The sequence below is a fragment of the Hyperoodon ampullatus genome (genome assembly GCF_949752795.1).
Source record: "Hyperoodon ampullatus genome assembly, chromosome: 12".
Taxonomy (NCBI): domain Eukaryota; kingdom Metazoa; phylum Chordata; class Mammalia; order Artiodactyla; family Ziphiidae; genus Hyperoodon; species Hyperoodon ampullatus.
In genome coordinates, this window is record NC_136925.1 from 75,565,196 (window position 1) to 75,585,139 (window position 19,944).

At 41.4% G+C, this 19,944-nt stretch overlaps 1 protein-coding gene across 4 annotated transcripts in view; it reads left to right on the top strand.

The window, feature by feature from the left end:
* The window catches only part of ESR1 (estrogen receptor 1), a gene marked incomplete at both ends in the record, with an annotated part of 276,707 nt that overhangs the window by 223,849 nt on the left and 32,914 nt on the right, over window positions 1-19,944 (top strand). The gene's annotated exons all lie outside the window — the stretch shown is intronic.

Genomic DNA, 19,944 nt, shown 5'->3' on the forward strand with positions numbered 1-19,944 from the left:
TTAAAGTGTTACATGTATGTGGACATAAGTCTGTTGTTAGTTGTATATGTCAGAAAGTAAGTAGAGCGAGTGACCCTGTTAGGATAGTGTGACCAATTCTAAGTTCCAGATCATAAGCAAAGAGGCTTATTTGAGACAGACCATGTTTCTGGTCAAAATTGATTAGCTGAAAAATATAATTGGCTCAGAGATAGAAAAACCTAGTTCTAAAACTGAGGAACGTGGAATTCGGTATATTGGTCCAGCTGGAAGAGTGGTTTTCATTTGATCCATGGTGTCTAATTCAACTGTCCCCAAGCAAAGAGGCTTATTTGAGACAGACCATGTTTCTGGTCAAAATTGATTAGCTGAAAAATATAATTGGCTCAGAGATAGAAAAACCTAGTTCTAAAACTGAGGAACGTGGAATTCGGTATATTGGTCCAGCTGGAAGAGTGGTTTTCATTTGATCCATGGTGTCTAATTCAACTGTCCCCTCCTATGTATTCATTTGAGAAAGCTTAGCTGAGAGTGGCATCTGTTTTGTTTTGTTGTTTTTTTTTTTGTGGTGAGGTTGGCTGTTGCATAATGAGTCACTCCAGGTCACCCAGATGGAAACTATGGCTCAGCCTGAATCAGCACCCTGACTCGTCCCAGACTCCTCGGTAGTTGAGTCTAAGCACTAGATCCCCAGTCTGCACCACCTGAAGCTTAACAATGGGGTGTCACCTGCACCATAGATGCCCTTAATCTGGACCTTAGTCCCCCAGCCTCAGGGCTGTCTCATGCTGGAGACCTCATTCTCACATACGAATCACAACTGTTTGGAAGCCCTGGACCTGATTTTAGATTTAGTTTCTTACATCATTTGATACAGTCTCAAAGTTCCCAATAGCTGAACTACAGTTTCTGTTGATCCCATATGGAAAGAGTTGGCACTCCCTTGTCTTTTGAGATGTTTTGTTTCTTCCTGATGAATGCCAATCCCATCCCATATCCCCTAACAATTTTCCACTTCTCTCCCCCACCAATGGTAGTAACCTATATTGCTTAATGGTTGTCATAGTAATCATTCTCACTTAACTGATAAATGGAAATCTGTACTATTACACTAGGCAGGGACTGAATTACAGAATGAAGTTGCATGAAAAATAATGTGGTCTCTACTAAGGAAGTGATTACCACTCCATTCAAGTTTCAGGTTCCACTCACGTGCATCGTGCTTTTCATTTGAGTCATTTGTCCTGTATGTTGAAGGGTCCAGATCCCACAATGGCTCTTTATTGGATGAGAGTTCTGGGAGCAGTGCCACTCGGCTGCACAGTGCCAGGTCCTGAACCTGCTCCTTCTTCGATGGAGGGCTGGCACACGCCGACGTCTCTCATGTGGGCAATCTGTTAATTTCAGGGAAGGCAGGCCTGTCAAGTGCTGGGACTTTTTTCCTACCTTTACCAGGAAATAATACCCCAGACAGGAAGTGAAATTAGCTGGAGTTATAAAATCAACAAAAGGAGCTGCTCTGATCTTGGTAATCAAAAATATATCCTTCAGATCTGCAGAGTTTTTTCCTGCATTACTGGTCTGTTCCTATGGGGGGGTGTTTTTTTTTCATATTATGTAATAAAAAAGGTAGGACTTTTGCCATCCAAATATTGGATTTATAGACCTAAGTTTTTTAAATCCCAGAGGAAAAACTTTAAGCCCTCACAAGAAAGTATTAAAGACAGGCACCAAACAGTATTTCCCACCTCAGGACCTCCACCTGCTACCCCCTGACACCAGTTACACTTTCCTGCTCTATCCTTGTTCTTTTACCTCTTTCTCAGGATCTTCTGTGAGCTCCCTGCGCCGGGAGGGTTGGAACGCTATTTTGGAAATACAAGGCACTGTTTTACTGACAGAGTGTATAGTTGTCTTTTTCATGAGATACCAGCAGCTCATCTTTTCTTGTAAGGACGGCGCTGCTGGCTCACGAGCTGTAGCAAAACAGAAGCCGTCTCTCAACTTGGGAAAAGCGGAATCGCTCTTTCCCCTCCAAACGTGAGCTCTGTTTTGGAAAAGCGGATCTGCTGCTGAGCACAGCTCCTGGTGTCTCATATTGTTCCTGAAAAACAGAATCTAAAAAAACGTGACTCCTAAACACACTGGTGTGGTGCTCAGGGCCTTTTTCAGAGTCAAAAAGTGATCAGTCATATGAGGGTCACCATGACGATCAACAGCTTTTTCCCACAACTGGAGGTATGGACTTTTCTAAAAACCCAACCAATTCATTGCTCTGATCAGGGGCAGCTCTTCACCTGTCATGAGACAAAATACAAAGTGACTCTAATTCCTGGAATCTCTGACAGAAGCCAAGCTAGAAATGATTCAGGAAACCTGCACTAGAAGATGCTTTTCTGGTCCCTGGGAAACAAGACCTCAGTGTATGGAGGAACCCTGGGTTTTGGGCTGAGCCCCTGTCAACAAAGTCTGAGAAGGGTGTGTTTACATTGGCCTTGACTTTGGGGCCGAGACACAAGGGGAGTTGAAAGGTTGTTATGAGGACCTGCTAGGAATGTCTTTCTGAAAGCCTTGAGAAGGTCTCCCAAATGCCAACATTTCCAGGGGAAGCCCTCTTCACAGCTGTTTGCGGGTGGGAGTTATTCATCATTTCTGAGACAGAAGAATTTATTACTTTGCTTGCAAAAGCCTCTAATCATCCATAGGACAAACACTGTTTGTTTTTATACTCCCCACCAAAGGACAGAGGCATTGCTAGTTAATCCAAAGATGCTCTAGCCAAATCAATGCTAGTGTCAAGGCATTCTGAGAACTAGCTGGACAGGGTTCAAGGTAGGGCAAGTGCGAACAGAGCAGATGAGCTCAGGGCAAAAGGCTGGGAGGCAGCAGCAGTGGGAGAGGAGGATGGAGCTGGAGCTACAGAGGGGGACCAGGAAGGAGGTTCTGTGCCCATTTACTGTATTCCTGCTCCCCAGCGTGACTTCAGTTCTTCGTAATTCCAGTATTTCAAATTCTTCAGGTCTGGTTCAGATCTCACCTCATTCAGGAAATCTTGCTACAACCCAAGTCCATAATGAGATTTTCTTCTCCAGACTATTTTAGTTCTTAGAGCCAGTACCTCACAATCTAGCATTTCGGCAGTTGGTGCACTGATTTCAATAATTGATTCAATAATTTCATTAATTTATTCAATAGCTTATCAGTTATGGAATTCCCACCATGAAATTTAAGCCAAGTATATGAAAATGAATGACATCATTCTTTGGTTTTGGTTTTTCAGTGTTTTATTTTAGCCTGGATGGGTTCTTTATGCGTGTATGTCCCAATTTCCCTATAAACTATTAATTTTTTTATTCCTCACAGCCTGTGAACTGCCAAAAAGTATTAGACCGTTCAGTCATTTAATAGACGCGTATTTGCTGGGCATGACCAGAAGCACCTAGAAAGTCCCCATTTTTCCCGTGCTGTTCCCACCATGATGAAACATATCATCTTTTTCAGTGTACTATAGATCTAGATAATGTCAAACTATTAATGGGAAAAAAATAATGCCCATCTCCTTGGGTTATTGTGAGATCAAGGAGAAACTGTGTATAAAGTGTCTAATGCAGTTCCTGGAATATGGTAGGTCCTCAATCAGTGCCAACTGTCATCATCACTCATGAGAATATCTGGCTTAAACGGAGTCAGTTCATGCCTTTTTTTCAATAAAATTAAGTGCTTTTAGTTTAAAGGCCTCCCTTCCGCTAGGCTTAAAAAAATATGCAAGGACAGGAGGGTAATAATAACAACAGAGGTTGTAAGTGTTCTCCTGAGGCTTTGTTAATTGTGCTATTTAATTTTATTTAGAGAAATTTTAGAGCAAGATTATCTCATGGATAGTAATTGATTGTTATTTGAACCTTAATTTTGACGGACCTTAATGAAAACTCTGTGGTGTCCCCATTCACCATCAGTTGACTCTGTTTCTTCTCATCCTCTTTACCCACCTGTGTGATCCTCATAAAGCCTTCAGAATCCACTCTCATTCAGAACACCACCCATTTAGGAAGTGTTTTTCAAGACTCAGAAAAATTCATGAGTCAAAGCTTAATACGTGGGCTTCCCTGGTGGTGCAGTGGTTGAGAGTCCGCCTGCTGATGCAGGGTACGTGGGTTCGTGCCCTGGTCCGGGAAGATCCCACATGCCGCAGAGCGGCTGGGCGCATGAGCCATGGCCGCTGAGCCTGCGCGTCCGGAGCCTGTGTTCCGCAACGGGAGAGGCCACAACAATGAGAAGCCCGCGTACCGCAAAAAAAAAAAAAAAAAAAAAAGCTTAATACGTATAAGTCTACAATCTCTAATAAATGTTAGGTTTGGCCTTCAAGATCAATTTAATAATTATTTATCCCCATTTTCTGAACATCTTTCTGACCACAATTCTTTATATGCCTCAGTAATTCTGAAGAGCCTCACGCACTTCACTCCCAGGTAACTTTATCCAACTGGCTCCCTGGAGAGTCTGTCAGACCCCTGACTGCAGCTCCTTTGCCCTCTGTGTTACAGTGGATCTTCTTTTCTCTCCTGACCCACAAACTAATTCCAATTACTCCAACTCTTTGGCCGCTGGATCCCGGTGTTACCATTGGCAGGCATGTTTGTTACTCCTGGAAAGTCTTCTGCTATAAAAATGTTGTACCCTTGATTACCTGTTCATCCAAAACTGATCTTCAGACAACATTTCTCTTCAATTGATGGAGTATTAAAGGATAAAGAACCAAAACCACTGGGGCTAAAAACCCGAGGTGGAAAGTTAAAGTAAAATGCCAGGAAGGAAGGATTATGACAACATCTCTGAAGTGTGTATCCCAGTGTTCATTTAAAGAAAAAAGGATATGGAATATCCTATAGGTGCATATACATTAAATGTAAACATAAAAATGGTACCAGCTCTTGTCTGTCACCTAGTTCTGCTTTGTTAATAATGGCATATCTTGTCATCTTGATGCCTTGATGAAACATCTGATGCTGAAGCTGGTGACATCCATTTGCTTTGTATATGTTCACAAGAGGCTGCAATCTCATCAGAGAAGCATTTGTAATCGTGATTAATTATAACAGGCTCCCATCACAAAGACAGTTTCCTCTCTCGGAGCTGAATTCTTTGCTTTCTCTCTGCTAATTATTAGACAATTATTCACTGCATTGATTTTTTTTTTTTTTTTTTTTTTTTTTTTTTTTTGCTGTACGCGGGCCTCTCACTGTTGTGGCGTCTCCCATTGCAGAGCACAGGCTCCGGACGTGCAGGCCCAGTGGCTATGGCTCACAGGCCCAGCCGCTCCGCCACATGTGGGATCCTCCCAGACCGGGGCACGAACCCGTGTCCCCTGAATCGGCAGGCAGACTCTCAACCACTGTGCCACCAGGGAAGCCCTTATATTTTTAAGTGTAGAAGTTAGACAATGATTCAGAGTCCCTATATTTAGATGAAAAAACATTTAAAAAACATACTGTAAATATGTTGACTGTAAACATTAAGAATCTTTCATTCTTAACAGTTGAAAGTTCCTGATGGGAACAAGCCTTGGAATCTCAGATAGACACATTGTCAGGTATGCCCATTGCTGTCACAGTGGAGAAGATTTGATTGTATTATCTCTTGAGTTCTTTATAATGTCAACCTTCCCCTCTAGGGAGCCTGCTTATTGTGGTAATTTTGAGATAAATGGCACTTGATAGTTATTAAGTGGTTCACTGTCTTCTCACTGGCGGATGGATTCTGTAGGTGGTCGGCAGCTCTTGGAGTCTTTCCTTGTTCCACCTAATGTGTGGCCTTAAGCCTCTTGGCCTCCGTTAATTTCTTGAACACTCGGCACACCATGGACTTTGTCTTAGAGAGCCCAGGCGTTCAAGAGAAGCAACTCTGGCACTTAGTTAGGGGGTGATGGATGCCCTTTGAAAAGCCACTTCCCTGAGCGTCATGTGTAAAATGGAGATAATGATACCTAACACACAGAATTGTTGTGACTATTGAAACAATGACCACTTAGTGCCTGACACATAATATGTGCACATAAATGTCTGTAGACTCTCCAAATACAAAAACCCTGGCACGTTTTTCTTAGCAGATAATACATAACATCCTGCCTGGGAATTCTGAAGTGGGATTTCACGCCAGTCATTTGGGGTTAAAAAAAATTGCATTCTCACGGCAAAGATGTCCTTCTTGTGAGTGGAATAGTCCCAGGCCCCAGACGGGGTGGATTGGGTCCTGCGTCTTCTTGCAGAGACTTCTTGGAACTTCTAAGGAACTGGGGGAACCAGCCAAATGCCTGTAACCTGGGGAAGACTTGGGGGTCTTAACTCTTTGGACGGGGCAAAGGCAGGAGCCATTGGGAGACTAGAAATCTTTGTGATGATCCTGATATTAGGAGCAGTTATCCATTCATATTCAAGAACCTCAGAGGGAAGAGCACCTGCCCATCTTTTTATGCTCCAAGGAGCATGGACAAAGGGGGAAGCTGTCTCCTAGGTCCTTGATTCAACCACCATTTTCACCCACATTCTCTAGGGCCCAGAAATTACCTGTCCGTATTCTTAAGTTTGAATAATATATGGGACCATTAAAAAAAAGAAAAATGCCACAGACTACCCCACTGCTGACTTAAAATGCTCTTTGTATGTTGCTTGAATATGAATAATCACATTATGTAAATGAATGAGTGTAAACTCCATGTTCACAGCTCTTATATACATACAAAACCAAAACAAATTCACAAATTAAATACAGACTGAAAGGCAAACTGGTAATAATGTTTTGGCAGAAATTGAGTTGCTTTTTGCAGCCTGCTGGGGCAGATCTCTGTCTGCTAGTCTACCGAGCTTGCTGTGAGGACCCTGTTCTCCTCGCTTGTCTGTGTTCAAAAGGATGGCAAAACCTTTGCTTCTGTAGCACCCTGTTTTGACAAGAACACATCATTTATATATTTTGTTTGCTTCTGAATTTATTTTTCTGAGATACTTAAGACATAACTGTTAGACTTGAGGCCATAATGAGCACGGGTGAAAAATATGTAACTTAGGAAACAGTCAAAGATGATATGGATTATTTAGATGGGTCCATCTCAATACTCCACACGTTTCCATCCTCTGGGGGTCTTTGAAAAAATTCTGTTGCGGGGACCCTTCCCAGAGATTCCAATATCATTAACCGTGAATATCGGTATTTGTTTAAAGCTCCCACCAAGACTTCAGTCTCACCAGGATTGAGAACTCTTGATCTAACTGACATAGAACATTCTGAAATTAATGTCTTAATGATATTTTTTAGAATATTGTTAAGATAAAAGCGCACAATTTTAAAAGGCCAAGAGACAGTTTAAGGACCTTTGAGAATCCTCTTTTAATTCTCAGCAATGTATGGCAATTAGTTTGAAAACTACTGCTGTAGGTGATGAAATGTCTGCTAAGTTAAACTAGTTCTCTAGTACATTATAAAATGAACCATTCTGCAAACTGTGGGGAAAAACTGCTGGTGCTCAGAAAGAACATTGCCCAGCACTGGGGACAGGAAATGGAGGCCTGTCTTTCACACATTGGCTTGGGCAGGGGACACAGGCAATTAACAGATCATTTCAGTGTCATGAGATAAGGGAATATCATGATGAAGGGAAACAGAGTGTCCGCAGAGATGGACAGCAGGGTCCTTACCTGAGCACCAGTGCTTCAACTGAGTCATTAGAGTGAGCTGGACTTGGCTGGAGTCGGAAGAAAGGCAAGAGGGAAAGTTCTGGCTCCACCATTAAACTAACAGGGTCTCATCAAGCCACTGGACCTCTCTTCACTGGTCTCCTCAACTATAAAATAGAAATAATAATTCTAAACTGTCCTGTTAACCCAAAGGTTTGTCATGACATAAAAAGATAGCTTAAAAGTATGAGCTAATATCATCATTACTATTATAATCTGTTGTTTTTTTAGAGGGAAAATATTATGTGATCTAATATCCTGCAGAGACTTTGGTGTCAGGATCTCCCTGTTCTAATCATAGGACAAGAATTACACTCAGGCCCTATATTTGGAAGCGCCATAGATGCCCTCTCTCTGCCCTCATGCCTGGCACATTGAACTATAAATCTAAATGTGTGTTGACACCTGAACTGAAGAAGACCATGAGAAAACAGCAACAAAATCCCACTGATTTCTTGAACTCAGAAGTGAAATAAAATATTGTTTTTTAATGGGGTTTTCCTTTCCTTGCATGGTACTCATTGAACAAGTAAAAGCTATATTGGAATATGTATGCTTCCTGAAACATTTAAATGGAAAGTCAGACTGTCAAGTTTTCAGTCTAGACCAAACACCCCTACGCTTAGTTGGAAGACCTAATTCTGGGCCTAGCCTTTCATGTGTGGGCCCACGGCTACATCTGACTGCTTCTCTTGGGTTGAAAGAAAGATGGAAAAACAAACTCCCTGCCTCTCCCATGGGGTCCTGGTCCTTGAGCACCACATCAGCCTCAGACTCCTTCAGCACTTTCCCCCAGGGGGTACGGCTACTTTTGTATGTTGAGGTAGCTTGAGGTTGCCTCGGTTCTATTTTCTCTGAGTTTTTAGTTTATATCTACTTTTTTATTTTGTTTTTCTTCTGGCATATAAGACAGACAGCAATACCCCACTGAACTGAGTGATATCCATGGATTTATAAGCTACTATATGTTAGCTTAACTACCATTTATTGAGGATTTACTACTTTTCCAGGCATTAAGTTCTGGAAAGGAAACGTTGCCTCTAGTTGCCTCATCTGTAAAATGGGAGGTAGAAGTAGTTCCTACATACTAGTTTGCATAAAGTGAGCCGTGTGGACTGCTCCCTGGACCCTAGGGATGCTCCATCAAAGTGACCCTGTGGTCATACCAGTAGTGATTATAGTAGCAGTGATTAGTAAGGCAGTTTCTACCTCAGGGACTGCACGATCTTAAGATAAAGACACATATAAAAAGAGAACTGTTCTTTTTTTTTTTAATAGATCTTTATTGGATTATAACTGCTTCACAATACTGTGTTAGTTTCTGTTGTACACCAAAGTGAATCAGCCATATGCATACATATGTCCCCATATCCCCTCCCTCTTGCGTTTCCCTCCCTCCCACCCTCCCTATCCCACCCCTCTAGGTGGTCACAAAGCGCTGAGCTGATCTCCCTGTGCTATGTGGCTGCTTCCCACTAGCTATCTATTTTACATTTGGTAGCGTATATATGTCGATGCTACTCTCATGTCGCCCCAGTTTCCCCCTCCCACCCTGTGTCCTCAAGTCCATTCTCTATGTCTATCTCTTTATTCCTGCCCTGCAACTAGAATCATCAGTACCATTTTTTTTTTAGATTCCATATATATGCGTTAGAATATGGTATATGTTTTTCTCTGACTTCAGAACTGTTCTTTTTAAAAATAAAATTATGATTACAAAACATATGTTAAATTTAGATAATTTTAGAATAACAAAATATATTATTAAGGAAATAACCACCTGAGGTTAACCAACCATGTGGATGTTTTGATGGGTCTTACTGCAATAGAGTATAAGTGTTAAGAGTAAGGGACTCTAGTTCCAAGTTCAAATCCCCTTTTTGCTACTTAGTAGTATGACTTTGGACAAGTTACTTAAACGCTTTGGGCTCCTGTTTCCTGGTCCATGAAATGGCGAGCATAATAGTGCCTACATGTTAATACAGGTTAGCTTTTACAATACAGTGCCTACTTTAGACTAACACTTAATTTGTGTTCGAAACTATTTTCTTTTCGTACTGTGTGTATATATATTCATCTTTATATTTACCCATGTTAATTAGGATCATACACATGTACTCTCTTTAAAAATAAGATTTTAGGGAATTCCCTGGCTGTCCTGTGGTTAGGACTCTGAGCTTTCACTGCCAAGGGTGCAGGTTCAATCCCTGGTCGGGGAGCTAGGATCCCGCAAGCCACACGGCCAAAAATAAAAAATAAAAATAAATAAATAAATAAAAATAAGACTTTAAATGGCTGCCATAGTCATTCATGAAGATATAAGATCATTTATTTAACGAATCTGATACTGTTAAACACAAGTGACTTCTCTCTTTTGTTATTATAAACAATGCTTGTTTTGCATTCTTATAATTGTCTTTTGCCTGCTTGTGATTACTACTTTGGATAATGTTTCTCGAAGTGGATTTGCTGGGTGAAAGAGTATAAATAGCATTGTCTCTTAATACATATTGCCTACTGCCCCAGAAAACTTTATCAAATTACACTTTTACATAAATGTAACCTTTTCATGCATGTGGAAGACAGACGTGGGTGCATCCGCCTCAGAGGCAGTGATGCAGACAGCTCCCTCCAGCCCAGCTACTGCCCTCAGCTGTGAAATTCCCAGGCAGGAATTTTTACACAGGACATGTTATAAACATCATATTACAAACATCCCAAGCTCACTCCTTTGGAAGCAAATTATCGCTTCAGAGAATGTTGTTGTATTTTATTATCTATTATCTATATAGGTGCTTGTTATGTCATTTTTAAATTTTATGACTTGCACAGACACTGTGCTGGTGAACTGCTCTTATTCTAAGCACTCAGGATGCACAGAGGGTTGGCATTTAGTATCTTACCCTCTGCCTTTGGTCCCTTTGCCACCGTTTTTACTGAGGGATATTTATAAAAAGAAAGACAAGAGGTTGAATGGCCGTAAGTGAACCTCCCTTTAAAAACTCATCTCGCGAAGGACAACCTGCCTCCTCCAAAGATTTCATTTGCTCTGGGTTCTGGGGCTTTGTGTGACTGACACGACCTTTCCTTTTTCATCTTGATGGTGAAGCCCTTACTTTTGGTAGAGCGGACGTTACTCTGAGTGAGATAACATAACCTTCGCGTTCAGCGGAAGCCAAGCACTCAGCACCTTCTAGTAAGACCTTAACGCTCTGCTTCCTTTGCGTTCCAACCTGCCAGTCCTCACGGGACAAAGCTGATCTTTTCTGTACTTACACAAGTAGCTCAGGTTACTGATGACATGTCGCAGGTATTTCCAACTAAGAAAAATTTTCTCCGAAGCTTTAGTAACAAATTTGTTAGTTCCCTTTTCTGCCGAAATGGCAAACCTTGAAGAGTTTCAGAAATGCGAACAGCCTTAGGGATGATAGCAATATTATGAAAATAGTAATAAGTAATATCCCTACAGCAAGCTCCTTAGTCCTTGGAATATCCATCACCAGCTCTGTTTCCCTCTCATCAGTCCAGGCATTGACAAAGCTTGTGAAATAATAGAAATGAAAGGCACTTTGATTTTGTATTTTCAATAGCATTTTCTTCTACCAGATTACGAAAGGCATACATGCCTGAGGCAGAGAACTTGGAAAATACAGAAAAGCCACCAAGAAAAATAATCTCCCAAGTAATCATAATTTCACTGAACAGAAGTAATCATTGTTAACATTTTGGTAAATGTTCTTAATTAAAGAGACTCTTAGAAGATGCCTGGATCCACCAGCACGTCTTCTCCACACCATCTTGCACCTTGTTTGGAAAATCTGGAGTGCTCCTAAGTCATTCCAGGAAAATTATTAGTTTTCTCAAATATCTCTGGAGGCGAGGCTATTGGCAGTCATTTCTAGTTTCTCACAAACCTTGAAGTTAGGAAATTCTTTGTGTAGCCTTTCAGTACTGCTGGGGAGTGAGGGGTATTTGGGTGCTCGTTCCAACTCTGCCCTTTATTTACCCACAGGGTGACCTCAGGCAAGTCCAGCCTTGCTTTTCTGTCTGAAAACCCTCCCAGCAGTAGCATCCACTAGCCCCAGTTCCTTAACCTCTCTGAGCCTCTGTTTCCCAACAAGTAAATTAATGAGTGGCTCAGTAGGGGACCTTTTTACATTAAAAATTATTTATTTAAAGAATGTCTATATGTATAACTGAGTCACTTTGCTGTACAGCAGAGATCGGCACAGCATTGTAAATCAACTATCCTTCAATTTTAAAAATTAATAAAATTGTTTATTTGTAGAATTTATTTTTTAGAGCAGTTTTAGGTTCATAGCAAAGCTGAGGGAAAGGTACAGAGATTTCCCATGTAACCTGTCCCCCTCCACGCCACCCCCAGTCTCCCTCATTATCAAAATCCCACACCAGAGACGTATATTTGTTAGAATCGATGAACTTAACGTTTACATACCTTTATCACCTAAAGTTTATAGTTTACATTAAGGGTCACTCTTGATGTTGTACACTCTATGGGTTTTAAAAAATGTAAAATGACATGTATCCATCAGTATACTATTGTACAGAGGAGTTTCCACTCTGTATGTTATTTAGGACATTTTGGACATTCTGCCCTAAGAATCCTTTGTGCTCAGACTATTCAACCCACCCATTTCCCTAACCCCTGAAAACCACTGATTTTTTTTTGCTGTCTTCTTAGTTTCATCTTTTCTAGAATGTCATGTAGTTGGAAACATATATTATGTAGTCTTTTCAGATTGGCTTCTTTCAGTCAGTAATATGAATTTAAGATTTTTCCATGTCTTTTGATGGCTTGATAGCTCGTTTCTTTTTCTTTTTTTTTTTTTTGGCTGCATTGGGTCTTCGTTGCTGTGAGCGGGCTTTCTCTAGTTGTGGTGAGCGGGGCCTACCCTTTGTGGTGGTGCACAGGCTTCTCATTGCAGTGGCTTCTCTTGTTGTGGAGCACAGGCTCTCGGTGCACTGGCATCAGTGGTTGCAGCACGTGGGCTTCAGTAGTTGTGGTGTCATTTCTTTTTAGCGCTGAATAATATTCCATTGTCTGGTTGTACCACAGTTTATCCATTCACCTACTATAGGATAACTTGCCTCCAAGTTTTGGCAATTATGATGAATGGTGCTATAAATATCCATGTGCAGGTTTTTGTGTGGACATGAATGTTCAACTCATTTGGGTAAATACCAAGGAGCATGATTGCTGGCTTATATAGAAAGAGTATGTTTAGTTTTGTAAAAGTCTACCGAAATGTCTTCCAAAGTGGCTACACCACTTTTCATTTCTACTGGCAATGAGTGAGAGTTCGTGTTGCTCCACATCCTCGCCAGCATTCGCTGTTGTCAGTGTTTTAGATTTCGGCCATTTTAATAGACGTGTTCCAGTTTTCAGTTCTCTACTGACATATGATGTGAAGCATCTTTTCATAAACTTATTTTGCATTTCTATATCTTCTTTGGTGAAGTGTCAGGTCTTTTGCCCATTTTTAAATTGGGTTGTTGGTTTTCTTTTTGTTGAGTTTCAAGTTCTTTGAATATTTTGCTAAGAGTCCTTTAGCAAAGGTGTCTTTTGCAAATATTTTCTCCCAGTCTGTGGCTTGACTTTGCCTCGTCCTGAGATCAGTGCTGTTTAAACCTTCTGCTAGAGCCTCATGTTTCAGAAGGAGCCTCTGGTCACCAGAGGATGGGGACATGAGGCTGAGGAGGAGGGGCTGAGTGAGCAGGCTCCAGTCTCCCCCTCTCCCCGTCTCCCGCTTTAATCAGAGAAGTTTGACTTCATTCAGGTTATAAACTATGTGAATGTTTCACATGAAGTTCACTCTTGTCAAAGGAGTTTGATTCTCAAAATGGTTTGAAAAACACTGAACTTAAATCCATAATTCTGGAATCCTGTGTCTCCTTTTTGCAATGTAATACGTCCTTTCCCAAGGCTCTATTAAGGAGAAATGAGATAAGCCTGTCACAGTCATGTGATACTTTTTCAACACAATTTTCATCTACTGTAGAGCTCACTTGAAATGATGGAACTGATACGTCTAAAGAATAGGTATCATCTACATGTCCACTTATCTTTCTGAAAGAGTAATTTTGGACACTAATTATCTTTTTCAAAATAATCAGCGAGAACTATCAGCCATTTTGCCATTTTGATTCTCTATCTAGGAAAAAGGGGAAAAAATATATATCTGAATCTTTGTGGTTCTGGAGATAAACATGCAAACCAGCACCAAGAAGGGGTGGACTTTACAGTCACACAAGAAGGTGTCACTTCACAGTGGCCAGCGTTGCTCATCACAGGGTTTTTAAATAGTGCTGTTCAACTCAGGATGATGTGAACATGTGCATTCAACCAACTGTATATTCTTAGGTCATATGTCATTTTTTCTGGCTTCGCAGTTAAGTCAGATGAATGTTTAATGATGTTTTATAAACATCTGTATTCACACTAACCCAGTTTATTAACTTAGCAGAGGAGGGAGGGGTGTCCGGTTCATTATTTTGTTTATACATTGCCTATTCCACAGAGGATTAGAAATGGCTTACTGAATTTCTTGTGATGCAAATGGAGTAAGGCAGTAATTAACACAATCTGAAAAAAAGGAAAATAATGTGAAGAAAATAATAAATTCAGGAGTCAGATTAGCACACAGTAGCCCATCTGTACGGTTGCTAGGAGTGGGCCACAAATTTGGCTCTCAGTTTCCTTTGCTGGGCCAAAGCAAAGGGAACACATTCTATTATAAGCTCCACTGGCTTTTAATAAAAATAAAATAAAATAGACTAGTTGTTCCACATAAAAACTCTCCTTTAGGCACATCTCAACAAGGTCTATTTCTCACAACCAGCACTCGATAAAGATTATGCAACTGAGAATTCGAGTGTTTTATTCTCTGATAAGAAAGTAGGGTGCAGATATTTGAGGTTGCCAGTTAAGGGAAGATCCATATATTTTGATAATCAGCTGGGCAGTTGTTAGGGATAAAGGCCTCCTATGAAAATTGTTAACTGTGTACAGGGTCTGATAGGATGAGCTCAAGCCCTGACCATTATACTAACAAGAGTGAAGGTCAGGGCTGGGCCAACGCATTGAGATGCAGTAGAATTCATAACATGGAGCAGGAAGTATTCACATGCTGCTTCATCTCATGAGTTCCAGATCAGGAGTCTATTCTCCAATTTTCTGGTTCTGGGTCATTTTCCTCCCTGAATGTCTGGCGCAGATATCCGGGTGTGCTCTGTTTACTGCTGCTGTGTAATAAGTTACCCCAAAACTTAATGGCCTAAAGAAGAAAAAAAAGCTTTGGATTCTATTAGTCATGGATTTGGATAGAGCACAGAGGGCATGGACTGTTTCTTCTCCACCATGTCTGGGGCCGCAGGTGAGGGTCATCCACTGGGAGTAATTTGATAGTCGTGGGCCAGAGACATCTTAAAGGACTTTATTCCCACGCCGGTGATTGACGCTGGCTGTTGGCTGGGACATCAGCTGGAGCTGTCCACTGGGATGCTTATCTGTGGCCTTGGCTTCTTCACTGCCTGTTGCACTGTACCCCTTACAAGGCGGTGAGGGCTCCAGAAGCAAGTGCCCCAGATGACAGGCAGAAGCTGTATGCCTTGTATGATAGGCATGTCATACCTTAGAAGCCAGGTGGCGTCACTTCTATTCCATTCTATTGACTGCAAGCAAGTCATGGGTCCACCCAAACTCAAGGGAGGGTCATAACCAGCACATCTCCATGACAGGAGTGCCAAGATCACGTTGTAGAGATGCATGTTGGATGGGAGATACTGTTGTGGTCTTTTTTGGAAAATAAATCTGCCCCAACGTGTGTAAAGAGCCACTCCCTGCTCTGTGTTGTTGCTCTGTTGTCTTTGAAATGCCAGGTGAGAAAAGGTGAGATGCAGGGAAACAAATTCAGCCAGAATGTTTTAACCTGCCTTTTCTGGGAAAAAAGTGAAACCCTCAAGGCCTCCTGAGACCAGGCTAGCTCACCTGGACTAGGAGTTCCGCATGGAACCTTGTGAACAAACCCCTTCATATTAGATGGGCTGCACATTTTCCATCAAGTGTCTCTTCAGACTGTCTTCTTCTTGACCTCAGAAAGGTAGTCATTGACTGAAGAATAGGAAAATCAGAACCCTGGCTGTTTCTTAATATATTACAGACATAGTTAACAAAAAGAAGGCTCCTGGGCTTCCCTGGTGGCACAGTGGTTGAGAGTCCACCTGCCGATGCAGGGGATGCGGGTTCATGCCCCAGTCCGGGAAGATCCCACATGCCGCGGAACGGCTGGGTCCGTGAGCCATGGCCGCTGAGCCTGCACGTCCGCAACGGGAGAGGCCACAAGAGTGAGAGGCCCGTGTACCACAAAAAAAAAAAAAAAAAAGAAGGCTCCTAAGCAATATAGATTTATAATGGCTTCATCCTAAAAGGTATAAGGCTAGGATACTATTTATTACAAAAAGTAAAGACTTTCATATATAATACTGAGACACATGGCTGCCACTAAAATTGTTTTTTGTTTTTTTTAAGTGGACATTTGAGATTTCTTTTCAGGCCAGCAAAATCAGTTCATCAGTTTCACCATCTGAAATCATTCAAGTCATTAAGAGATTTGTCTTTTGAGTCTGCTTGAATGCATTGATATACCAAGTATTGACCTTCAAGAAAATCTATTAGATTTCACTAAAAATTATACTAAATTGATACATGTCACTGAATTATTCGTAGATGAGTTCATAGTCATCTGTGCCAAAAGGGCACTCATGGGTATTTAGTGATGCCAAAATAAAAAGACCGCTATGGTCCCTGTTGTGTTGTGATCTTCGCTGTGATCCCTCTCACTCTGAGACCACTTAGAAGACAACCTGGAGGACTGTAAGATCTTACAAAGACTAGAGTAACAGTAAACGTTTGCTCAAGGGTTGGGCTATGATAAACTTCTTCACCTTTCAGTAAATAAACACACATTGGTAGAAGGATGGAAGTTTCCTACATATGGACAAATATTGCTCAAAGCAATACTCTTCTTGTTCAATTCATAAAATGAGAAGTCAGTTCCTTCATGGTATAGAACAATCTCTGAAATCTTAGTAATGTTGGGAGCTGCATTTTTGAATGATAACTAACTAAACATTCTGGCGTCCTGGGCTTACCTCTTGATTCTTTGAACTTATTGGTTGCTACGAATTATGTTAGTATTCAGAATGAATGGTTAGCATGACAGGGGATGATGAGGCAGTTCTAGAATCTAGATCATGCTTTCTATAACAAAATGTGGCAATACTGGCATTTGGGAAGAGAAATAATTTCTAACTATGCAACCGAAGCCCTTAGAAATGTGGAAAATGGCAACAAAAGGAGGTATACAAAGCGTCCCTCTGACTTCATCTGTCTTTATACAAATGTATTCCTTTATACAGTCAGTAAGTCACAAAATTCTTCTCATATTGCTTTAGAGTAGAACTATAATAAATAGGCTCCAAAATGTGTAATGGCCCAAACAAATGGAGGTTTATTTCTTCTTTACTTAACAATGCTGGGTGCTTGAATAGGTTAGCGTCAGAGCCTTCTTCTGTGTGGTCGTGCAGGGACTCTGCAATATTAATTGGGTGACTTCCATGGTCATCCTAAGAGTTATCTCTATTCTAATCAGCCCAGCCAGAAAGGGGAAAGAATCATGGAGGACCACAATGTGGCAAGGAAATGAAAGGAGAGGACATTCTCAAAGTAGTTTCAGCATCATGATAAGGCATTTTTCACCAAAGATAATGGTCAATGTTTTCAAGAGCTTACATTTTAGTAGCCACAAAAGAACAAATTATGGTAATCTTGTGATTCTTAATCCTAGCTGAGCATCAGACTCATCAAGGGGGAGTTTTTAAGAAGCACAGATACAAGAGCTCCACCCTCAGCTTTCGGTCAGCAGATTTGGGTGGAACCTGAGCAGCCACATCTTGGAAAACCCCACAGAAGAGTCTGAGAGACAACCATGCTTGGGAATCACAAACCTTGGAGATAAATCTCTTAGAATTGCCAGGAACCAATACCAGTCTAATAAAACATGCATATCCCTTTGACTAGCCTGAAGTGAAATAGATAATAGTTTATCCCTATACATTGTTTTTTTACAAAAAATGTAATTTCATGTAGTTTCACAACCGTCATAAAGGAGGAAGATATTGAACTAATTTAAAATAAAATGCTACGTCTTTTAATGCAGATGCCCAGGCTCGACTACAGTAGAAAATATGATAAAGTAGTAAAATGCTTACATGTGTATATAATGAATGTTTGGATATAAGATGATTAGAAGCCTTTTTATACAAGAAATACAGGCATGTGAAAAAGCAGAGGTAGAGTTGGGACACCTGAATACGAAAACTGAAAAACTAACCAAAACCTATTTCTATATGATAAGAAGAGAGAACTTACACTGATTTAGTAATAATATGCCAAGAAAAACCAAAGACTGTGAAAGCAAACAAAGTAACCCCCTCAAAGCAGGTCAAGCCAGTGCCAAAGTAAACAGAAACATATACCCTATCTTATATATATAGGAAACACATACCCTATCTACTATATTCAAAGCAAATATTCAGTCTCTAGCACTTAGAAACGCCTTGGGGACCATATCCTCTGGAGGAGTGATGGAAAGGAGATGATGGGTTGGAAAAAGAAATAGCAATACATATAGGAATTGATCAAGAAGCGAGTGGGAAACCTCTACAGGTAACTTCAGCATAAGACAGAACAGCAAGAGCCACAAAATAACGTTAATATGTACTTTTCACAAAATGGATTTCTTATCATGCTACAAAATTATTTAAAAACACACGGGAGGTAATAACACAATATTTCATTGATGTCTACTATTTTATAATCGTGGATTCTAATTTCGTTGAGAAGAACCTTACATCTCTTCTATACGTTTGCAACCAGTTGTGTTGCTTTTGTAGTACTCAGACAACTGCACTGAAATTGCCTCAACTAGGTGTGTAGTGGGAAGGCTTATATCATACGTTCAACTGACAGATTGAATTAAACTTACATTTAATATTTAATCTAAATTAAAATATTAAATGTATTTAAGTAGTAAATAAATTATTTGATAACTTTGAGAAAATATATTCCCTTTAAGCTTTCCTCTCTATAGCCAACTCGCATCCTGGACCTCTTGGGAACAGTCTTACCAAAGCTTTTCAAGACTTTTCACTACAGTTTTTCATTTGGAGTAGGATTAGTTCAGTAGGACACTCAAGAAAAAAATCCTTCATTGTGGGGCTTCCCTGGTGGCGCAGTGGTAGAGAGTCAGCCTGCCAATGCAGGGGACGCGGGTTCATGCCCCGGTCCGGGAAGATCCCACATGCTGCAGAGCGGCTGGGCCCGTGAGCCATGGTCGCTGAGCCTGCGCGTCCGGAGCCTGTGCTCCACAACGGGAGAGGCCACAATGGTGAGAGGCCTGCGTGCCGCAAAAAAAAAAAAAAAAAAAAAAATCCTTCATTGTTTGGGACTGTCCCGTGCATTGTATGACATCCAGCTCAGCCCTTCCCACTAAGTGGCTTCAGCGACCACAAGCTGTCCAACACCCCGCCAGGACCAGCAGCCCCAGGAGGAGGAGCCGCAGTCAGAGGTGAAGGCTAAAATGGACGCAGTGCTCGTGAAACTGTCAGCCTTGAAGGCAGTTATGAGCAAACACACCGTTTGGCTGTGGAAGCCATTCCCAGCAGCCCACCTTCAAGGCTGACCTGCCGATGAATCCCTAGGTCGTCCGTGAGCCAGATCCAAAAAGCAGCTCTTTTTTATTCCAGCTGAGTGGCAGCTTTCTGGCCTAGACCACTTACAGCTGTGGGTTTGAGGAGTTTGTCTTCACTCTCTTTTTCCTTTGAGTCATTCCCTTTGCGTCATTCCCTTTGCTTTTCTGGTCAGGTTGCTATAGATGGAATGACTGTCTCAGGGTCCGTTGCCACATTCTTCCTTCTGGAAAAGACAAAAAAGAAAATGGCCTTACTTGAAGGCTTTGTCCTCAAGCATCTGGTGAGCCTCAGCCTTCCTCACTTCTCCGGGAACAGTCAGGTGTGCCCCTCAGTGGAGGTCAGTGGCCGGGCGTGCAGGACCTGGGGCTGTGCTGGTGTTTCCTCTGGACACAGTCACATGCACTACCGTGTCCAGATCTGCATTCTTCCAGCCTCCAGAAGACTCCATCACCTGGAAAAGTGATGA